The sequence below is a fragment of the Mesoplodon mirus genome, assembly GCF_964341445.2.
Source record: "Mesoplodon mirus genome assembly, chromosome: 13".
Lineage (NCBI taxonomy): Eukaryota > Metazoa > Chordata > Mammalia > Artiodactyla > Ziphiidae > Mesoplodon > Mesoplodon mirus.
The window spans coordinates 30,326,164-30,339,009 of NC_138989.1; the positions used below are offsets into that span (position 1 = coordinate 30,326,164).

Here is a 12,846-nt window from a genome sequence, read left to right on the forward strand (position 1 = left end):
AGGTGGATATATTCATAATAGACCTTAACATACAATTGGGAAACATTAAACTTTCCTACAGGTTTGGGGCTTATTTATTTTTAAAATTACATTTCCCAGTGTAATATCTGCTCATATGATAACATTCTATGAGGATCCTACAGTACAACTGTGAATTTATATAAATGTTTCTTGGTCCTATTTTCTGTACAATGCATGGTTTTTGACTTTGGAAGGACTGAAGAAAGAGAAATCTAATAGGTTTCTGAAAAAGATTCCAAATCCCTGAAGTGCTGATGCTAATTCTTCATCCCTTAGGTCATTTTTATATAAATGTAAAAACATATGGGCGATACCCTAGCAACTACCAAGGACACGTCAGCGGAAAGTCATCCAACGGCATTCCACAGCCCTGACCCCTCCCTGAGCGGGAGCCCTGGACACTGCCCTACCCCTCCGTGGAAACAGACAATTTCTAATGTACATCTAACTGAATGTATAAGGGGGAAAAAGAGAGAAACACGAAACACAAACTCTCTGGCTTTCACAGAATTGGATTCCTCTACAGTTACAAGGGCAGAATTGATTATGGATATTTCTGAATTGTCAAAACTGGGAAAAGTCTTCATTAAAAAAAAAAAGTGAGACATCTACTAACTGGTGAGTCAATTGATAGATTGAGTTGATCCCCGCTGAAGTATTAAAACGACAGGTTTCACATATTATCATTGTGATGTATTTGCGTTTGGATTGAGAATGCTAGAGAGTTAAAATCCTCTCAAGATTTAAGGAATATACCCCAAATTGTGTCCCTTCAGGAATTTTATTCCCTGAGATGACAGGGAGATATTTTGGGAAAGGCAGTCCCGCACCCTGTACAGTTGCCCACTAGAAAGCCCTGGGGCTGGCTCCCCTGAGAAGTCTCACTTAGAGACAAATTATGTCAATGTTTGGTATGTCATTCCATCCATATGAAACATTCCATGAAGATCATATTTGGACATGATCTTCATATTTTACTTAACAATTGCTACTTCAATAACCCTGGTCTCCAAATGTCTGGGCAAGAAGTAAAATGTTTCAGATTAAACTGAAATGGAATTTCTTCTATGCACGTGGACTGCAGCCACATTTTATCATAGAATATATCCATGTGATATCCTGATCACGCTTTACTAACTGCACTTTTGATACCTGCTCCGTCCCCTCATCATGGATTCGTTCATTACTCTCTGCTGCAGGCCCTTCCTCTGCCGCCCTTGTTACCAAGGCTACAGTTACCACGGTTACAACAGTGCAGGGACAGAAGGACCCTTGTTCTCATAGGTCATTCACATCATGGAAAACAAGGAATTTACTATATTCTGTTTGAGGGTAAATTTTGGATAAGAAGTTGTAGGAAAGGCGCCAATTAAATGTAGGTGTATTTTTTTAACCCCTAACTATTTCTTGCCAGTCGGAAAGCTGTGACATCGAGTGGCTCAGAATGGCAGCAACAGCAGACCAATTTTGGGCAAGTGCACAGAATTGTACAGAGCAAACCACTAGCTACCTCATCAATCAATTATGTATTAAACACGGTAATGGTTAAGTTTATGTGTCAACCTGTTTAGGCCACAGTACCCAGATATTCGGTCAAACGTTATTGTAGATGTTGCTGTGAAGGTATTTTTAAGATGAGATTAACATTTAAATCAATAGGTGGAGTTGGGTAGATGACCCTCCAAATTGTGGCTGGGTCTCATCCAATCAGTTGAAGACCTTTTCAGAACAAAGACTGAGGTCCTACGGAGAGGAGGAGATCCTGCCAGTGCCTGCCTTCCAACTGCAGCACCATCTCCTCCCTGGGCCTCCAGCCTGCCAGCTCAGCAGATCTGGACCTGCTGGCCTCCATAGCAGCCAGTTCCATAAAATATATCTCTTTCTCTGTCTCTCTCTGTTTCTCTCTTGGTCTCTCTTGGTATAGATACATAGATAGATAGATAGATAGATAGATAAATGGATGGATAGATATAGATGGATGGATAGATAGATCGATTGACTGATGGATAGTATATAGCTACATCCTACTAGTTCTCTCTCTCTGGAGAACGCTAATTAATACAAACACCTGCATCACTTTGAGAGCTGCTGAACCTCTTTGCAATCCAGAGTTTATTTCAAGACTTTTAAAAAGCCGAGTGTACAAAAAGAAGGAGCAAAACTTGTGAGCTTTGCCCATTTATGAAGCATGTTCACATACATATGATTAAACCTTCATGCAACTTTGAATTTCTCATTATCACCAATTTACAAATGAGGAATCAGGGGCTCAGAGAATTTAAATAACTTGTGCAGGCTCATACAGCTAACACATGAGAAAGCCAGGAAACTAAACATAATATGAAATCTAGTATATTTTTAACCTTTTATTTTGAAAAAATTTTAAACATCAGAAGAGTACAGAGAAGAATATAGTGTTATCTACCCATTACCTAGATTTAACAATTAACATTCAATACGTTTCCTTTATCTTTTTCTTTTCTTTTGCTGGAAAGTTTTTTTATAGACATGTTATTTCATCTTCAAATACCTAGAATGTAATTCTTAAAAAATAAAGAGTTTTTCTTACTTAACTGTAGCAGCAGTATCACTTGAAACCTAATTAGCAGTAATTCCCCTCTGACCAACTAATACTCAGCCTATGCTCAGATTTTCACAATTGCATCAAATTGTCTTTGACAGCTGGTTTACTCAAACCAAACTTCAACTGAGGTTACGCTTACATTTGGTTGTTTAAACATTTTTTTTCCTTTAATCTAGAACAGTACTCTCTGCTTTTAATCTTGACATTCACTCGTTGATGTGAATTGCTGACCCAGTTAATCTCCCACTTTCTAGAATTCTGTTTTCTCCAGAGGCTGTGTAACTTGCTCCTCTATCCCCTGTATTTCGATCATCTGGAAGTTAGATGTTAAAACGTGATTATATTCAGGTTAAACATCTTCTCACCCTACTATCACCCTGATTTCTCAGCAGAAAAATTTTACCCCCACTAATTATCCACTTAGCTCTGTCAGTGACTTTTTTGTTGGGGAAGTTGAGAAACGAGGAAATACGTTAAGGAAGACGCTGGGTGACTGGGGCAGGTCTGGTGCTTACGCAGATTCACGTCAGGAGGGCTCGCTGCCTCTTGCTGGGTCACCTACTGACTGAAGACCACTGGTGTCATAATCTCTTTGTATTATAATAAAGGAACGAGGCTCCACTTATGAGAATACAAAGTAAGTGCTATTAGTCTGCCAGCCAAAGACAGACTTTTTCCAGACATTCACAGAGGTCTGCACAGCTGCAGGCTCTGACAGCTGCCCGAGGCACAGGAGCGTCTGTGGCTGCAGATCCGTGTACTGGAACCCCAGGTAGGGATTACACCTGTGGTCTGGCTTTATGATAACTGTTCTCCAATTAGCTGAGTTGACCGCTATTTACAAAAGAATTTACTAAAGAGATATGATGCCTGGAATTTAAGGACTTCACCTTTCACATCTTTCTCCTTAATTGTACCTCCACCAACATTTTCTTTTCTGTGGAAATAAATTGTCATTTCACTTCTAAAGATGGAGTCAGCATGAGATGGAAAATGTGCATTCCATGCTTAATTCAAGAGGCATTTTGTTTGTTTCAAATATTGGGGAGGATAGGCCCCGGGAGTGAAAATTAATAAGTACCTTCTTAAAAAAGAGTTGCAAATTCCTTTGGACAACAACTGCTTAAAAGCATTAGATCTGAGGGTGCTGGGTTTCAGTCAATAAACAGTTGAGCTCCCACTAAGTGTAAGGTAGTTTGTTAGGGGCTTTGTGGGGACTGCAGGGAGGGCTGTATTTGTAATCATGCACGGATCCACCACAGGTGACAGGATACCCTGCCTAGCGTGCTACGGGGGTGTTTCACACAGGAAGTTCTTTAAAGTAGCTTCGTGAGTTTGGTGTCTGGAACCTGAGGAGGCAGTTCCCAGGCACTTTCACTACATTGTATCATCGGGCTCCCCAAACACCTAAAGTTCAGAGCGTCACAGGGAGGTCACAGTTGTGGGGTGGCTCGTAATCAGGGGACAGAGAGAGAGAAGACCCTTGGGTCCAGAGACCCTGGAGGTTCCCAGCACGTGGTCCCCAACAGCAGGGAGGCAGGTGAGAGTGATCCTTATTTTACAAAAGAAAAATTTTAAGTCCCTTTTGTAAACTATGTTCCTGGCAGATACGAGCCCATAATAATTACATGTTTTCTCAATTAACAAATAAGTGAATTAAAGTCACACAGCTGACAGGTGTCAGAGAGGGTTAGGGCCCCCGCTGTTCCTTCAACCCCACATTTTGTGTGTTCTGAGTTGATTATATGTGGCCAGAGTAGGTTGCTTGTGGTATTTAAACAGCAGATAGCTCAGCCCCCTTCCTTGATTTGTAGGACTCCAAAGAAAGGTTTTAATCCAAGGCAAGACCAGCAACCTTGGGGACCTTCCAGGGAATGTTCTCCTCCCTTGACTTGAGAGCACGCCCCATGATTGATGGATTCGGTTCAGATACTGTGTGTCTCTCAGGTGAACCTTACCAGAAAGAGCAATATCGTTGTTCTTTAATTTTGTGAAAACAGAGATTTCTCCCCCGCAAGGAAGATCAGAGAGGCCGTATCCTAGATGTCATTTCGACATTCCCAAAGGTACAGATGCTTTTTAGAAGTGTAATGCAGTGTCTTTCAATTGTTGTCTTTTTCATCTACTTTGCATTCTTTTTTTAATATTTTATTGAAGTGTGGTTGATTTACAATGTTGTGTTAGTTTCTACTGTACAGCGAAGTGATTCAGTTATACACATATATATTCTTTTTCATATTCTTTTCCATTATGGTTCATCATAGGATATTGAATATAGTTCCCTGTGCTATACAGTAGGTCCTTGTTGTTTATACTTTGTATTCTTAACGTAAAGCTGTAAACACTGCTGCTAGTTAGGGATGAAGAGCTTGGTTGCTTGGCCCTAATCCAATCCTGCAGCCTCTCCCAGGCTTTTCTCATCCAGGGGCTGCTGAGCTGGGTCTGAAGGGATTTAGGACACGGGTCTCTTGGTTTCTTGCTCCCTTTTCTTTCAATGCAGAGGAGTCTCGTATGGAAACAATCATACATTCTTATGACATGAAATTTTGAAAATCTCAAGTTGCCACCCCTTCTATTTTTTAAACTTTTTTTGAAAGTAGTATGTGTTCAGAAGAAGAAGTCTGCAAATTTGCAAAGAAGCAATTGCTTTCAATGCAGGTTTGCGAGATGAGTCCATGCTTTCATCACAAGCTTTCTGTGTGTCATTGGTCCTCAAAGTGTGGCCAGCAGCATTGGCAGATGTCAGAAATGCACATTCTCGGGCCCCACCCCAGACCCACTGAATCAGAGACTCTGGGGTGGTGCCCAGCAATCTGCTTTGAAAAGCCCTCCCGGGGATTCTTAGAAGCTACAGTGTGAGGACCACTGATGTAAGAACCATGCAAGGTATTCGGCAGGCAGCTAGGCTCCCTAACCTGAGAGCGAATTCCTGGTAAACTTAAGCATGTCAATTACATAATCTACTCAATATGATACTTGTTGAAATACCTTATGTCCTTAAATAATCATCTTTAGTCAACAAAACAATTTGAATAAATACGCTACAGAAATCGCTCACACGTCCTTGTGCTGGTCCTCAGGTCTGAGACAGACGTGGCAGCATGGCCAGCAGACATGGGGCCGGACATGGAAACACAGCCCAGGAGCTCTTTCACTGCATGGCCAGACCTGCAGACAAACTCCAGTTGTGCAGTTTCAATAGACTTTTCACAATAGACTGTGACCAGGGGTCAGTGGTCATGGATTAACCAAAATATGTTTATAAGGAATCTGTTCGTCCTGCTAAACTGGGATTCCCTAGAGGTGAACCTATAATCAGACAAAGAACTAGGCCCTCAGCGAATTCCACTAAGTCTTTAAATCAGCTCATGTGGAAATGTTTATGTAAAATAAAGTGAAAAACAATCACACTAAAAAATGGGTCCATGTACACTAAGCAAAGATTGAAACTAAGTTAGAAATGATGACAGTTATTAAAAATTCAAAATTGAGGTTCCTTTTTTCTTCCATGTTGCCTACAGACCTACTTTCAAATGTTTGCACCTACTTTAAAACTTCTGAGATAGAAGGGTTGAGTTTCTGAAACCCAGGACCAGGTTTCAGCCCTGACTCTACCGCTGACACCCACACCTAAGCGAGGTCTCTGTGGGGTCAAAGCGTCGGGCCCATCTTCATTGGTGAATGGGAGCTAACACCTGCCCTTGGATCTCACAAGGCTGTTTCAATTAACAACAGAGGGTCTGTAATAACTTACACAGGGGCTTCATAGACTGTAAAATGAAAAAAGAAAGGATGATTTTATCAGGCACTCAGCAGTTCTGGACTCTGGCAATCCTTTTTTTTTTTTTAAGATTTTTTTTTTTGATGTGGGCCATTTTTAAAGTCTTTATTGAATTTGTTACAGTATTGCTCCTGTTTTATGTTTTGGTTTTTTGGCGCAAGGCATGTGGGATCTTAGCTCCCTGACCAGGGATCAAACCTGCACCCCCTGCATTGGCAGGTGAAGTGTTAACCATTGGACCTCCAGGGAAGTCCCAGGCAATCCTATTAATTAAATGTCCTTTGTAGGTAGTGACCTATAGTAGCTAATGAGGAAGTGAAATAGTGACCAACAGCTGTCTTACCAGGCTGCAACTCCCTGTGTCCTGGGCAGCACTGTGACACCATTACCAGGCAGGCGGTGAGAACAGAAGCAAATGAATATGGAAACTAACATTTATTACACACTTCCTGTGTGTCAGGTGCAGGTAACTCTTTCCCTAAATCAGGTCATCTAATCGTCCCAGCCACCCTAGTGACAGTCCTGTTCCCATTTTACAGCTGAGCTAAGTGAAGCTCACGGGTGACAGAGTGAGTGGGGATGTATGATTGGACACCGGGTCCATGTCGTTTCTGGTGTCCTCTCACCACACTGGACATCTGATAAAATTGACACGTGGTGCTCCGTGTCTTTCACAGTGGCCTTGAGGGCCTTATTTTCTTGTCCTGCTTGCTCATCTGAGTCTGGCCTGGAGTCCTCAGTCCCACCCCCTCCCCTGAAAGAAATGTCAGGTGACCGTGACCCCAAAAAACTGCAGAACGTTTTCTTTTAATTTAATTAATTAATTTATTTATTTTTGGCTGCATTGGGTCTTTGTTGCTGCACGCAGGCTTTCCCTAGTTGTGGCGAGCGGGGGCTACTCTTAGTTGCGGTGCACAGGCTTCTCATTGCAGTGGCTTCTCTTGTTGTGGAGCACGGGCTCTAGGCACGCGGGCTTCAGTAGTTGTGGTGCATGGGCTCAGTAGTTGTGGCCCACGGGCTCAGTTGCTCCACGGCATGTGGGATCTCCCTGGACCAGGGATCGAAACTTGTGTCCCTTGCAATGTCAGGCAGATTCTTTTTTTAAAAATAAATTTATTTATTATTTATTTATTTTTGGCTGTGTTGGGTCTTCATTGCTGTGCACGGGCTTTCTCTAGTTGCAGTGAGCGGGGGCTACTCTTCGTTGTGGTGCGCTGGCTTCTCATTGCGGTGGCTTCTCTTGTTGCGGAGCACAGGCTCTAGGTGCACAGGCTTCAGTAGTTGTGGTGTGCGGCCTCAGTAGGTGTGGCACACAGGCTCAGTAGTTGTGGCTCATGGGCTCTAGAGCGCAGGCTCAGTAGTTGTGGCGCACAGGCTTAGTTGCTCCGTGGCATGTGGGATCCTCCTGGACCAGGGCTCAAACCCGTGTCCCCTGCATTGGCAGGCGGATTCTTAACCACTGCACCATCAGTGAAGTCCCTGCAGAACTTTTTTGATGCAGTTACATCTCTCAGTGGACATCTGAGCTTGCAATCTGGGGGGAACCTGGAAGGTTGGTATTTTCAGGGTCTTGTTTGTTGGGAGAGGTAGGAAGATGCCACGGTCCCCCTACGCAACCAGGCAGTGCTCTCCTCAGGTGTCGCCAATTCTGGCCTCCAAGACTAGGTACATGTCCCTCAGCTTCAGTCTCCTTGTCCATAAAGTGGGAGCAACCACAGGGCTTGCCTTGCTGCTTTTTGATGTACAGCTGTGTTGAGTTTCAGCAGAATCTCAGGAGGAAGCTGCAGGCCAAGGTGACCGGGTTGGCAGGTCGCTGGTCTCCAGAGGCCGTGGTGAGCTGACCTGGGGCTTGGTCACAGGGGGTGGGGAGCTAGAGGCAAGATCCTGGGTGCAACCAATGGGCCGTAGTTGTTTAAGTCACCGCATCTTTGATGCATTTTGCTCATAAACCTGCCACCTGCAGAAAGTGGAGGCGACCGCTGAGCCCCCCTCCCGCCTCCACCATCTCCCCCACCCCCATACTTCTCACACCGGAGGATGACATACCCGCTACTAGGTGACTGCATCCACAGAGGAGGAGTCCCCCCAGCGCTGCCGCTGGGGCTGCCTGGGGAGCACGCTTCACCTAGGACCTCTGACCAGGTATCTTTTTTGCCCAGCCAGAACTTCTCAGAATAAATTGAGATAAAGGTAAAGGTTTATTTATCCTTCCACATCTCCAGTGAGCATTGATGCTATTTGACAAAAAAGAATGATGCTAAACTCTGCCCTCGAAGGAGGCGTGGGGTCCTGTGCAGGCTGGTCTGGATTGGTTTGTGGGGTTTCAGGGCCTGAGTCCAGAGGCCTGCACAGACCCGAGATACAGTATCCTTGAGAGGTGACTTGAAAGCTGTGGACACCAACCAAAGGGTCCTCTGTCTAGTGGTAATTCAGGGAGGAAAACACCAAGTTCAAGCTGGGCAGATGGAGGCAGGGAGGCCAGGAGGCAGAGAAGCCTCGAGCAGAGTGTGGGAGGCTGGGCCCTTCCCAGGCTCTGCTTCCTGTGCTGGGGTCCATAGAGCCTCCCGCCCAGCACACCACGCCCTAAAGACATCATCACTGGCTAAGCCGCTAACCTCAGTTAGGGGCCTATGTGCTCTCCCAGGTGGATCCACTCACAGCAGCTCTGTCTGCCACTAAGCAGAGGTGGTCGGGCTTCTCACCACTTCATCTACCATTTCCCATCCAGTTCCTCTCCCCTTGATCCAGTCAAGGCCCATTTGGCCTTGGTATTTGCATGTGGCCCAGTTTTTAACCTTGGGACCCCTTTGAAGACCCCAGTGTGCACCCCCGCCCCAAGTCCTCCCGGTCTATGATCACCTAAAGTAGTGTATCTGTCTCAGCTTGGATGCCAGCCCTGGGCCCTGGTCCACTGGCTGGTGCTGGGCCAGCGGGGGCATTGAGATCTTTAGAGAAACATCTCTTTCCACTGCATCCTTCTGGTGTGCTAGGAAAATGCTTTATCTCAAAGCCAGAGCGCCTGCATCTGTGTTCTTTCCCCGTTACCTCTTCAGGATCCCCCGATTCTCACTCTGCCCAGGGTAGTCAAATAAATGTATATACTGCATATACATTTTTAATACGTAAAATTTTTTATTGATAAAATATGCATAAGATTTATCACTTAAGTATATGGTTCAGTGGCATTAAGTACATTCATATTGTTGGGCAACCACCAGCACCATCCATCTCCAGAACTTTTTCATCTTCCCCAAACTGAAACCCTATCTATGAATTTGACTGTTCTAGGCACCTCATATATGTGGAATCATACAGTATTTCTTCTTTGTGACTGGCTTATTTCACTTAGCAGAATGTCTTCAGGGTCTACCCATGTTGTGGCATGTGTCATAATTTCCTTCCTTTTTAAGGCTGAATAATAGTCCACTGTACATACAGACCACACTTTATCTACTCCTCCATCACTGGACACCTGGGTTGCTTCTATCTTTTGGCTCTTGTGAATAGTGCCACTATGAATATGGGTGTGCAAATATCTGTTTGAGTATGTGCTTTCAGTTCTTTGGGGTATATGCTCAGAAGTGGAATTGCTGGATTATATGGTGATTCTGTGCTCAATTTTTTTGAGAAACTGCCATGTTGTTTTCCACAGCAGCTGCACCATCATACATTCTCACCAGCAATGCTGGTGAGTGTCCCAGTTTGTCTATATCCTTGCCAATGCTTGCTACTTCCTTCCTTCCTTCCTTTCTAATAATAGTCATCCTAGTGAGTGAGAAGTGGTATCTCATTGTGGTTTTGATTTGCATTCCCCTAATAGTTAGTGATATTGAACATCTTTTCATGTGCGTATGTCTTCTATGTCTATTGAAGTCTGTTGCCCACTAAATATATAAAATCAGTTTTACTGTCATTCAAGGAAACTCACTTCTTGTAGCTTTTTAATATATATACCAAATATTTTCATCTTATAATCACAGGCTAATGTCTTATCAACCCACATTGATTTGGGAGGTGTTGAAAAATAGAAAGAAACTGTAGATAATCATGTGACATGCACGTCAATATGCATATACACACCATGTTTATTCATTATGTACATTTGAACAGTGCCCTGAATACATATCATGACCAAACGCCAAATGACCAAATCTTAAAAACAACACTCAACCAAAGCTGGGAGAACTCCAACTTCACTCAAAGCTGAGGCAGAAGCTCAATATCACCATCACACATTAAGCTTCTGAAGTACAAAAATAAATGGCATGTTATAAAAAATTTAATTAGGATAATTTTACCCTTCAATATTTTAGTAACTAATATTTTAAAGTTTGACATTATATTATAGAAATAAAATTTGTCAATGTTGTCATCTATACTACTTTTGTAGTCACTCTACTACACATTTATGAGACTCAGTTGTCACCAGCACATTGAATGACAACACTAATCTTTGTGCATAACAGAATGTAATTCGGGAAAATGGTTTTCCGTAACTTATTTGCTTGAAGGAACTGACTACCCAGGAAAATCTCAAAAATACCTTATCTTCAACTACCAAAAAAATGGCTGGCAGACCATAACAAAAAATTTGATAAGCTTTTTATTTTAATTTGTAGTTTCTGTGGCCTCAAATCTATAAGAAATTGTTTTCTTGGAAGTATTCTTGTGGCATCTATTTTTAAGTTTATTAGAAGGAAGAAAATACCTAGTTCTCTAATATTTTTTCCCTACTGTTTATACACTTTAGTGTATCTATTTGGATTAAAGATAGTTCATTATGGGTTTATTGTATGTTGTTTTGGATTTTTTCTCCTTGTAAAACTGAGATGGCAGAGCTAACATGATTTTAATGTCACTCTCATGAGATGTGTAGAGCTTTCAAATAGGATTTTGGGGGAAAAGATTCTTGACTTAAAGGGGGGTTTTTAAAAACTTAAAAATCAAAAGCAGTTCTTACAGATTATTTTGTTTAATGATAGGATCATGAGTACAACAAAACTCTGAAAAGCTAGGAAATCATGATATAATCACTATTACCTTATGTTAGTAATTAAATTTTTATATAAATTTATTGGCTCCAAAAGTACATAATGTTCTTTCTCAAATTAACTATCTAAAACACTCTTTAGGGCTTCCCTGGTGGCACAGTGGTTGAGAGTCCGCCTGCCGATGCAGGGGACACGGGTTCGTGCCCCGGTCCGGGAAGATCCCACATGCCGCGGAGCGGCTGGGCCTGTGAGCCATGGCTGCTGAGCCTGCGCGTCCGGAACCTGTGCTCCGCAACGGGAGAGGCCACAACAGTGAGAGGCCCGCGTACCAAAAAAAAAAAAAAAAAACACTCTTTATAAAATAATAGCTTTCACACTATTCATTTATATTGCAGCATTCACTCTGGCAATTATAAATTTATGTAGCTCTTTAATTGACAGAATTTCAAAACAGGAAGCACATAAGATTTTCCTCCAAGTTATATTTAGACTGCTTAATTATATTTGAAAGGGCATCTTCAGATAATAACAAATCCATACATATCACGGTTATTCCTATTATTGACATTGTCACATTGATTGGATGCACTGGGGGCCTGGGCGCACACGTGGTCACTGAGCTGCGCAGTCTCGGGGATGCCGGAAATGACGTAGGAGCGGCGGGGGCTCCCCCACCCCCACCCCCACTGCCTGGTTGAAATCCCGCAGAACTTAAAAGCACGAAGGCTGGAGTCAAATGCCATTACCTCCCTAAAATACGCGTTATTTATTTCTAAACCGGCAGAAGGATGGACGTGAAAGCTGCGTGAGCACGGGGCGCCCAGTCCATCCGGAGAAGCGTTAAGTTGGGGGTGGGCGTCCTTTCCCTTTGCTGAGGCGCAGTGACAGCTAAAGATAGGGAGCCATCAGAGCTCACCTGGAGGTACCCACGCTGCCCCGTACAGCGGCGACGTGGATGCGCAGGTGCGCGGCGCGGACGGTGACCTGAGGGTTCTCTGTGCATCTCACCACGTGCAGCCGCGGTCTGCATTGTAAAGTGAAGACGCTTTACAGGTATTCACTCCTTCGACCCTCACAACAGACCGCGGGAAACGCACTTGTATTTTACAATTTACACTTAGCAGACCTGGAAGTCACATCGGAAGGGGGTGTGGCGACCGCTCCTCATCCACGGACCCAGGACGCGGAGCCCCTGCCTTTGGATGGAGGCGGGAGCACTTCCTTCTCTCTCCAGTTTCAGGCTCGGGGACTCTAACCCGAGGGGCTTGGGGGGCAGGGAGGGCCTGAGCATCCGAAGCGGGCGGCTGAGGACCCGGAGGGGAGGGAAGACACCAAGGGTGCGCGCAGTGCCTCTAACCTGCCTGGGGAGCCCTGCTTCAAAAACAAAAGTAGTACTAAATAATCAAATTAAGTCAGGTAAACACTTCCTTTTCCTCTTCTGGTTTCCCGTCCCTCGCTCCTCCCCTTTT

General features: G+C 43.8%; 1 long non-coding RNA gene across 2 annotated transcripts in view; it reads left to right on the forward strand.

The window, feature by feature from the left end:
• Window positions 1–11,729: 11,729 nt before the first annotated feature.
• The window catches only part of LOC309814853, a 7,993-nt gene continuing 6,876 nt past the window's right edge, over window positions 11,730–12,846 (forward strand). Inside the window, exon 1 of one of the 2 annotated variants that reach the window (XR_014295757.1) lies at window positions 11,730–12,430. This is a non-coding gene — a long non-coding RNA (uncharacterized lncRNA). The remainder of the gene's footprint in view (window positions 12,431–12,846) is intronic. The other variant, XR_014295758.1, reaches the window with a different exon arrangement.